We start from the raw sequence: 11,186 nt of genomic DNA, 5'->3' as shown, positions 1-11,186 counted from the left end.
CTACCAGTGAGATGTTCAGYGAGGTGTTCAGAGGTGGGGTGGGCATGAAGGAGGGATCATTGCAGCCAGGATGATTTGCTGAGCTAAAGTGAAGTGTGGACTGAAGCATCTTGCTGAATGATAGCTGTGTTCACACCTCCTAAATCCTCAGTGAGCTGGCTTTTATAGACACTGTCTGCTGAGATGCTCCTGAAGTGGGAGAAGRCCCTCGGTCCTGCTTGCTCCACCTTTTTGGAACTATGTGTGAGTACTGCCTTGGTCTTCTTGTCATCTGAAGGCACTGGGGCAGTGAGGTGTGGAACTATCATTAAYCTACAACCCTGCTGCAGCACTGTCGTGGGAGAAGGCAGATAATTTGGGCTGGTTATAACTTAAAAGAATCACTGCCAAATTTGTTTGATGATGCCAGCTGATCCCTTYACACACCCAAACAGGTTACTACGACTCAGTGATCTCCTGCAGGCAGAGGTGTCCAGGGAAGCCCACTGAGCCTGGAGACAATGCAGCAAAATCTGTCTGAGATCTCATCTTAGTGCTGAGACCACTTAAGGACAGGTGATATAAACCACACCAGCTTGCATTTGCCACCCACAGGGAGGTGTTTAGCAGGGCTCAGCTGACACTGAGTCACTTGTTAGGCTGGGAGAACCAGATGTTGTCTCTGAGCCCTCATTCTTCTGCTGTCCAGGCAATAAAAACATGTAAACATGCCAGCAGTTTGGTTGATATTTCTGTGTTTACATTTAATTTACCTGTGTTTTCTCTGGTACATGTACATTTTAAACTTTATTAAATCATTGGAAAAAATGATTGAAATTCCATGTGACATTATGTATATCTATGCTGTTTTATTTTTGTATTTTCTGCCTATCCATCATTCTATTTTAATACTATATCAATATTAATAGAAYGTTATAACATCCTATTTTAATTGGCAGGATTGATGGGAACTCGATACATCTCAATTCTAAATAATAACATTAAAAAAAAAATCCATCAAATTAAGGCATAACAGTCTGTGTTGCACTCTGCATAAAACTGAAACTCATTTTACCRTGATAATTTTCAGAAATTCCTCACTATTTCTCTGGCATTAGTAGAGATCTTCTCTGAGAGAAGTCATAAAATTGAAGATGCAATTTCTTGACAGGAATCAAGGAAAACACAACTGCATCCTGGATTTTATCACTCCYCTTTGTGTGGCATAAACCACAGAAAAGGACATCAACCTTGAGCATCAGACTTGTTATCAACATACCTTTTAATAACAACAGTATTTTCTGAGATAATGAAACTATACCAGGCAAGAGTTTTTGTTAAAAGGATCATGGTAAGATGATGAGTTGGAAGGATCATCAAGTTAAACTCCTGTCCCTGCACAGGRCATCCCCAAGAGTCACACCMTGTGSCTGAGAGCATTGTCCAAACGTTTCTTGAACTCTGCCAGGCTGGTGCTGTGACCACTTCCCTGGGGAGCCTGTGCCAGTGCCCAACCACCCTCTGGGTGAAGAATCTTTCCTGTTATCCAACCTAAAACATCCCCTGGCACAACTTCAGGCCATTCCCTTGGGTCCTGACACTGGTCATCGCAGAGAAGAGATCAGTGCCTTCCCTTCCTCCTCCTCTCACAAAGAAGTTTCAGACTGCACTGAGGTCTCCCCTCAGTCTCCTCCAGGCTGARGAGACCAAGTGACCTCAGCCACTCTCATATGGCTTTCCCTCAAGGCTCTTCGCCATCTTTGTTGACCTCCTGTACATGGAAATATCTTCCTTATATTGCAGTGACCAAAATTCAGATTATTATAAATGTAYGTGTTCAAAAGATTGCCATTTAAAATGATGTAGGGTTTTCACACCACAGCTAGTAATGTTATATCCAGTAWCTTTGAATATCCTGAGGGGATTGATCTACACCATCACATTGAMCTTATCTAACRTGATATAAATGACACAGTAATCSGGAGACATGSCAGCACACACCTSTGTGTGTATGCATAGGTATAYACACATATACATACAAATCAATATCATGTATTAGAAGATTGTTTTAGATCCTGYTTTAAAAGAAATACAAAACATTGACATTCTACACAGAGTTTTTTGACAGACTTCTGTATTCCAATTAATGCTGAGTATGGAATAAATTTGTTATCAACACAATTAACAACCCAGTGGTGCATGAATCACTGCAGTGATTCCATKAAAAGAATGAAAGTTTGTGGATAAAGAGACCCAGTTTKTCTGRTAAAGGAACCCAGTTTGACTATTTRTTGCATATTACAACATACCTTCTATATCTATCAGCCCTGTCTGAGCAYAGTCAGTGCCCATATGCAAATATGTGCTTCTACTCCAACAGATTAAAAAATTCATAATAATTTGATGTAACTCCCTCTCACAAGGATAATTTTTTTTTAATATAGAACCATACAGCCTGCTAAAATCCAAGTTAAGGTCTATCCTTTGGAGCCTGTAGCAAAAATTTAGATGGGCCGCAGTGCATTTTACACCAAGTGTATTTGAACAGTCACCTGGGAATACATGAAYACAGAGCAACTCAAAAAGCAATAAGGCAAGGACCAGAATGTCTGCCAAKGGCAAAATCTAATAACAGGGGGATCAGTAATACACTGGGCAAAGTAAAACAGCTTGTCCCTGTGGCCAGACAGCAGTGAAAGCATCATCCAGCAGATTTAGTCAGAAATGTGCCAGTTCCAAAGCAAAATTGTTTTATATCAGATTCAATAAGTGAGGTGCTAAGAGCACTCACAGAGGCTGCAGGTGGAAGCATCAAACTCATTGCAGGAATGCTACTGTGGAGCTACCAACAAAAGCAKCAGTTTTAACCTCCTTCAGGAAGAGTATTTGTGTGATGAGAATCAGAGAGTTGCAGTGTTGCACATAGGCGGGTCTAAGTCAAACTAGAATTTTTCTGATGGATTCTCCTCCTTTCTCTTTCTGAAGATACCAGGGAAGGCACCTGGGCATTCCCACCTGCCCTGAATGTATTCTATGTTTTGCAGGATCCTCATGAACTCAAAGACAAGAGGACCAATGGAATGCTGTTGGAGTCCACAAAGTAGTGATATTTTTCTTCTTGATCTCAGTCACACTCTCTCCCTTCCCYTCTCTTTTTCTACTTCTTTCTCTCTCTGCCTCACTGTTTACTGTTTTATTTACTGTTAAGCAAAAACCATACAATTGATTTCAGCATATGGTCTCATTGTCACCTTAATTTGAGAAGAGGCTCTCTTCTAATAATTTTAATAATCAGATCTTACCAAGGCTTGGACAGTGAGTCCGTATCCATCCCCAGTCACTTGCCCCTTCCATCTCTTATGCATTTAATTTTTTATTTTTTAGTTTAGTCAGAAGCTCCTTATTCATCCCTGCAGGCCTCCTGMTGCCTTTGCTTGATTTCCTACATGTGGAGATGGACCGTTCTGGAACTTGGAGGAGGTGMTTCTTGAAAATCAGCCCCCTTGACCCCTCTTCATTCCAGGGCYTCCCAGAGGATTTTCCCAAGAAGAAACAGGTTGAAGTCTGTTCTCCTGAAATCAAGGCTTGCAACCTCAACTTTTTCCTTATCCCACTCTTCTCAGGATCCTCAACTCCACTCTCTCATGGCTGCCAGCCAAAGCTGCCCCATTTTCAACTCCTGTATAATACTCCCTTGTTTGTAAGTATGTGATGCAGCAGAGCATCTTCCCTCATCAGCTCATTCATCAGCACCAGGACGTTGCAATCAACACTCCAGAAACCTCCCAAGACACAAGTCAGACACCATGAAGGTGTTTATAAAGACAGTGCTGGGCTTGGGTTCCTTTCACCTTTCACTGGTCATTATTTAACCKGCTATCAGAGTAGCGCTTCAGGGCTCAGCGAGAAAGGCTCCTGCATGCTGAACACTGCTCCGACCCTGGATGGTGGCCAGGCCTGCTCCTTGAAGCCTTATCTCAACAGGAAAGACTGACAAAAAAGTAGAGATAAGGAGGATAAGTAACACTGTGTGGATCTCAGTTTATCTGGTGAATGGTTTCCAGATTGGGAGTTTTGCCAGTGTTCTCAACTGCAAGAAAATAAAAAAGTCAGTCCTTTCTGTTTGTGTATATATACATACATAGAATATATTCCTTCTATATATATATAAAAGGAATATCAGGGCATGTTACCAAGGAGCTGAAACTTTGCATTTTTCTCAAATCTTCCCTTTTTGCAGCTTTCTCATKAACACATTTCAAAATACGAAAAAATCCCTAAGTAATTCAGAAATAACAGGAGGGTCAGTTTTATTCACATTTCTTGAACACTTTTATCCTGGTTTTAGTACTCTTTTCAAACAAAAAAAAACCTCCCTACCCATTCTGGAAGTTATCTTAGCAGCGTCACGGCTGCCCTTTCAACTGGTAACCACCCTCCAGTTATGATTATTTTACCTGATCCATAGCACAAGAGGGCCACCTGTCCGGGCATTTATTTTCTTTGTGCAAGCAGGATTGCAAGGAAGGGTATAAACAAATTAGAGGGTAAACACGAGCTTTGCCATACGAGATTGCTCGTGAGTTCAAGACAGCACACAAATTAACACCGAGGAAGGGAACTGTACTTGGAGACCTGTTGTTGAACTCTTAAGCCAGAGATTTTGTGGTAATTAACACTGCTTCTCTCTAGCAGCAATGCAGCAAAACTCAATGCAACACCTATAGAAGGGGAAAGTAATTCTATTTTGAAACACACATCAACACTCTCGACACCCACCTTCTTACAAGTGCCATGCTCTGTGTTAAAATACCCTGCTTACCTATACCCACATCTATCACAGTTCTTTGGCCAAGTTTTCTTGCAGCAGCAGGAAGGAAAAGGGATGCCAGCTACTCAGCCCCAACCAACTCCTCATCCCTAGGCTGGCCTTCAGGTGCTGGTTTTGGAGGGGTCTTGTGCTGCTTCATAGCTGTTCCACTTYCCTTAGGTTTTGCTCATTAAAGTATTTAGTCTTTTTCCCTGGAAGCTGCTGAAAAGGGTTTGCCCTTTTCTTCTTACCATTGGCACAGGCAGGCAACCTGTCCTTTTATCTTTTATTTGCTTTTTAAAAAATGGCTCTTTTTCCAGGTGGAGACTGGTAATGGGTGAAATCCCTCAAAGTTCTGTCTTGACACCATTGCTCCTCAATATCTTCATCATCAACACAGACAGTGGGACYRMGTGCACCCTCAGCAAATCTGCAGATGACACAAAGTTGAGCAGTGCAGTTGATACAACCGAATGAAGGGACGTCAGCCAGAGGAACCCAGACCAGCTTGAGAAATGGGCCCACAAAGACTTCATGAAGTTCAACATGTGCAAGTGTAAGTGGGAGCAATCCCTGACATGAGCACAGACCAGGAGAGGAAATCTTTGAGAGCAGCCCTGCAGAAGACTTCTGGGGGTTCTCATGTATGAAAAGCTGGACATAACCTGGCAATGTGTGCTCACAGCCCAGAAAGCCAAACTTGTCCCAGGCTGCATCAAAAGCAGTGTGGGCAGTGCCCTGTTCTGCCCTTGTGAAACTCCACCTGGATCCTTGWGTTCAGTTCTGGAGTTCTAAACACAAGAAAGATGTGTTGGAATGAGCCCAGAGGAGGCCACAACATTGATCAAAGGCCTGGAGTACCTCTCCTGTGAAGAGAATCTGAGAGAGCTGGTTTTTGCAGCCTGGAGAAGAAAAGACTTTGGGGAGACTTTACTGCAGCCTTCTAGTACTTAAAGGGGCCTTAYAAAAAAGAGAGAAAAGGATTTTTTTAAAGTGGGTAGGTAGTAATAGGACAAGGGTAAAMAGTTTAAACTAAAAAAGGAGATATTTAGATCAGATATCAGGAATAAATTCTTTACTGTAAGGGTGGTGAGGCACTGRCACAGGTTGCTGAGGGATGGTGTAGATGCCCCATCTCTGGAAGAGTTCAAGGATGGAGCAACCTGGGCTAGCGAGTGGCATACATGCTTACGGGAGGAGAGGAGGGAGTTGGATCTTTAAGGTCCCTACCAACCCAAATCACTGAAATTCATTTTTTTCTTTAGATTGTCGGGTTTTTTTAGGATGCCCCTCACTTTGGGTTACTYTTTGTTTCCTGTTCTGGGTGTTTTGAAGCCCTTCATGCAAATGTGCTGGGAATTTACTGTGCTGCCAACCCAGATACCATCAGCACCTGCCCTTCCTATATTTCATCTCCTGCTATCCCTCCTGATCCTTCCACATTGATGGTCCCATTCATCTTCCTTTTGAAGAAGTTTTAATGCTGCTATTACAAACCTCTACAATCCTAAAGGRTAAGAGGGAGCTCAAATTCTGATTGGCCAGCCTCTTCAGTTAAAAAAGAAAAATAAAATCACCCTTTCATTGTAATAGCTTAAAAGTCAGTCCTTAAGAATCAAGAAAATGCAATCACCATATTTCTRATTTTCCTCAAGGCAGCAAACATAGAAAATAGTTATATTCTGTGAAAAGAAGCATTTAGTTGCTTATATTTTATTATCCTACTGCTGAGTTTTATGTATTTGATTTGGCCTTTCAGTCCATTTCTTCTAATTGRTTTTTTCCTCTCCCACAACTGGATGCAGTTTCTTGCAGGTATTATCTTGTTGGAATGTCAACCTGTGCATATAAKCCCAAGGTTAATAAAGGGTTTCAGAAAAACAGGGAGAAGTGTAACTGAGTGACGAAACTCAGCAGCCTTATAAATGTATGAGTTGTAGAAGGAAATCTTTGTGCAAAGTAAAATATAGTACAGACTGCAGGCTTAGTCACCCGAATGTCAAGCTTTTGGAGTATTCCTGTTTGTGCCCAAACACCTACAGGGTGAAGTGAGAGAGTCCCAAAATAGGATCAGGATTTTAAGTGGGTTCAAGATTTTCCTGAACTGTGGTACAGAGATAGATCTGGGAACAAGAAGTGGTGCAGTCAGACCAAGACCAGACTACTGAGTAAAAAGTCAGGAGACAGTTGGTTTGGGTATCCCCATTCCCTGGTAAAGTCATGGGCTCCCAAAGGTCATGGCCAGTCTGCGTTCAGGAAAATTTGTCTTCTGATATAATCAGCTAGTGCTAATGAGAAGAAAACCCTTAAGGAATGCCATGTCCAGACCAAAAATCCTATTTATTYCAGCTAAACAGAACTATAGAAGAGGCCATCATTTTATATTAGTGTTACAAGTGTTAAATAAGAGAGTAATAGAGAAGTTAATTAAATGAACTTTTCAAAAAATCCACAGACTGCATGTATTATTTATCCTTTGCAAAATATAATTATAAGGGTTCTGTACAGTAACTTAATGGTTTTGGGAAACCATTTTTTTCCCACCTTACACAAAGAACGCAGGGTTGGAACTGCTGTACATTTAAGATTGTACAAAGTTTTTTAAGATTCTGAAATCCTCCTAGGGCAAAGACATCCCTTTTAATATCTTTGGCGGCTATGACAGTACTTAAAATTCATCACCTTTCATATTGCTAAAGTGATATCAGCCCTTCTACACAGCCCTTTAAATTATTCTCTTTTTAATGAGGTAAGTCAGAGGTCCCAAGGATCACTTTGGGCATAAACATGCACATGTATCTTAAAGTGCAAATAGCAAAATGTGCTTGGAGAGGACTGAGCTAAACTCTCAACCTAGTGAWATACTACCATGAGGGAGAGAGTTTAATTTAGCTTGTGCATCTCATGCTAAATAGCATCTGCTGGATCAAGCCAGCTGCTCCAAATGAAACAATTAGGAATAATTGGCAGAAGTGTGTCAGTGCCTTCCCTATTACAGATACAGAAAAATTCTGCATATGCACATGCCTGTTTCTCTCTAGCCTGTACAGAAGGGCTTCAATCTCTCTTCCCCCTGCACCACCTGTCATTCAGAGGGAACTGATAAAAACTGGTGCCTTGTTAATGTCCTGMCCCTGACTGCCTCCTAAAGTTGCAGGTTATTAATCACATTTTACCTGCCACTTTTTTGGAAACCTAAACATACAGATACASACGCTCACAGACTGCTCCAGCCTACAGCACATCCAGAAGCCATAGCAACAAGCAAAGAAAGCTCAACCTGCTTGAGCTGTAGCCTCCCATACCTTCTCCTGAGCACATAAGTTTCAGTCAAACAGGGTATGAGACATTTCACTTAAAACTCACTTAAAACTCCTTCACTGTTCAGAAGTAGTCAMGTATGTTGCATCATTTCATACTGCAGTCAAAACTTCCATCGTTTTTTTTTTGTGACATGCTGCCCGTATTGCTCAGATATGGAAAGGGCTTGTATTTTCTTTTAAATAWGCTTAGGCTCACCATCAACATTTCAAATTCAAGGTACAAATTGAGATCAAGCTTTTAAACACAATTTGATATATCTAGATGTGCAATGGACTTCAGAGGGGAAAATAAGAATTAGCCATGACCTGCTCTGAGTACAAGAATGTTCACATCCACAGGATTTTGGACCTCACTAACACACTTTATTTTACAACTCGGGTGCTATTTAGCTCTGATGGTGGAAATGAGGGAATTAATAAGGCTGTGCTGCTAGACACACGATGAGAACACCCCTCTGCACAACAGCTCAGGCCCCACAGCTGTCCCCACCCCACTCCTGCAATGCCCTGGAGTTCCTGCAGTCACCAGCAGATCTGGGCAAACTGTCCTCAAAAACCTCCCTGTTCACCCACTGCTGCATCACATCTCTGAGAAGCTCCTGGCATTATATCACACTCTTCACTACACTGTGGACACCACATCATTTCCTAGATTATTTCAACCCAAAGTGAGACARTTCCAGCAGTATCAGGCAACTCTATCCCTGTGGATTGTCTAGAGCAGCATTAAATAAGTTCCACCAAATCAGGTGACAGTAAAATCAGTCATGGCTTTGATGTTTTAACAGGATTTTTATCACATACCAGAAAGGTTTTTCTGAAGAAATTAATAATTTGATGGGGTAAAAAAGTGCTATGATTTTTTTTTTTTGTTTTTTTCCCAAAAGGGAAGAATGAAAAACTGAAAACAGAAAGTCTTGATAAGAGATGCTCTTTTGTAGACTGAAACCACCGAAAAAATGCCTCCTTAGTCCATCTTCCTTTTTGTCTTCTAAAATAAATAATTTTGTCCCTTTTAAAATACAAAAATTGAGAAAAAAGTGCTTTTCAAAATTTTCCATTTGACATCCTTGCAAATGTTCCACTAACAATACCTACAGCCTTGTTCCAATCACATCTCARTCATAGTAGTTTAGAAACATATTTTAGTATTTTCAGAGGTCATAGGAAGTCTGACGCTAGCAGAACTTTTAGAAGTAGTCTAATGTCCTTAATTTCATTGTACAAGCTAGTATTAAGCATTCAGCAATGAACAAGAAAACAACTGATGAATTGCAAGTCATTTAAAAGAAAAAAAAAAAAAAGGGAAGAAGCTATCAAGCCATAATATTCTCCTGAGCTTGACATCTCCATAAACTCCATTGGAGCATTGTTTTTTCTTGTCTTCCCAAGACCCCTGGACCAACACAACTTTAAAATTACTCAGTCCTAATTTCAGCAACTTGAACAAATCTAGGAAAAAAATCTCTGTTGCTTTATATGAATTTTACACTGCAAAGTTAGACTGACATCTTTGGAAGTTAAATGTCACCTTGTCTTTCAAGTTCTCAGATCACAGAGCAAGGAGTCATGATGTCCCTGCCACGTCCCCTTCATAAACCAACTGCATGAGCCTCTGAGCAATTCTGATGTCAGGGGCAGTGCTCAAACAGGAAAATTACCCCAGTTCAGTGACRGAGATTCCACCACAGCCCTTAAAAGTTTTTAAATATTTATTATGCTCACTTTTAAACAGATGTATCTTATTTGTCCTCTGCATGTACTTATTTCCAAAACACCAAACTTCTGATATCTATTTGCTGGGCTGATGACAAGCTTTATTTCCCCTGTAAGTATTTATCAGCCATGACATTATCTGTTAACCTTCCTTGATAAGTTACATATATTAAGGCCTTACATGTTCACTACAAGACACATCTGCCAGCCCTACAATTATTCTCCTGAGTGATAGCATGTTTTCCATACAGCTAGTACATTGTTTATAGGAAGAAGCCAATTAAACAAACTATAGCCCCATAGCAGCTCCATCAGGCTGACATTCTTCTGTGCAGCTCTGGCATACAGAAAACAGAGACATTCACACGGCGCAGTCAGCCAGAGGCAAACAACRTCTGACGACAGTCACTGGGGCCAGTGACAGTGACAGACCAGTCTGTGAACTCTCCCATCTTCCTATTAGCACSGGTGCAGCTGCCACACAAAAGCAGTGACAGACAGATGAGGGAATTGGTGAGAAAATAGCACAATGTTATTCAAAACACATGTAGCTAATGTGATACAATGCATGGTGAATTGCATTTTTATTTTTTCAGTGCCATGAGTGTCARCAACAGCTTGATGATAAGGAGTCAATTTCCCAACAGCTGAAAGATAGTAAAAAGAAACACCTAGTTTTTATATCCTTATTCTCAAGCTAATCTCACGTGCTTCAGCTATTAAAGGAATCCAGGAAYATAGCTCCTCCCTCAACTCCCTCAGCTAAAACAATCCAATGCACAATATGAGCTATTTCARAAGTCCTTATTCCACTTTTTGCAAAACAGATGTTCTAAATTTCCAAACATATCTTCACAGAACCACAGAACAAGCTGAGCTGGAAGGGACTCACAAGAATCATTAAGTCCAACTCCTGGCCCTGCACAGGACCTCCCAAYSAGTCACACCCTGTCCCTGACAGCATTSTTCAAACTTCTTGAACTCTGCCAGGCTGGTGCTTTGAGGCCCTAAGGAGCCTGTTCCAGTGCCCAGCCACCCTCTGGGTGAGAACCTTTTCCTAACATACAACCTCAACCAGCCCTGGCAGTTTCAGGCCATTCCCTAGGTCCTGTCACTGGTCACCAGAGAGAWSAGWKCMKKSCCYKCCYCYYCYCCTCMCMWSRMARSKRWRSWSYAKRMYRWGRTSWSSYCTCMSYYYMSTCYMSKCYRRRSWGAMCMRRYSCMSTSMSCYMMKCCWCWCMYSRCWCMSCYYCMMSKCMMKKCMCYWYMCYMWYSKCMYKSYYYYYYYWMTMSMWTWGYWTYKTWWYTKTRKYRYSSMAMSCWRMSCYSMSCMCWGSASSKGAGGYRRSSYSRSKYCR

The sequence above is a fragment of the Malurus melanocephalus genome, unplaced genomic scaffold (genome assembly GCF_030028575.1).
Source record: "Malurus melanocephalus ecotype Western Australia unplaced genomic scaffold, MMel_1.1 scaffold_204, whole genome shotgun sequence".
Lineage (NCBI taxonomy): Eukaryota > Metazoa > Chordata > Aves > Passeriformes > Maluridae > Malurus > Malurus melanocephalus.
The sequence above is the reverse complement of the archived record's forward strand: the minus strand, read 5'-3'. Positions refer to the sequence as shown.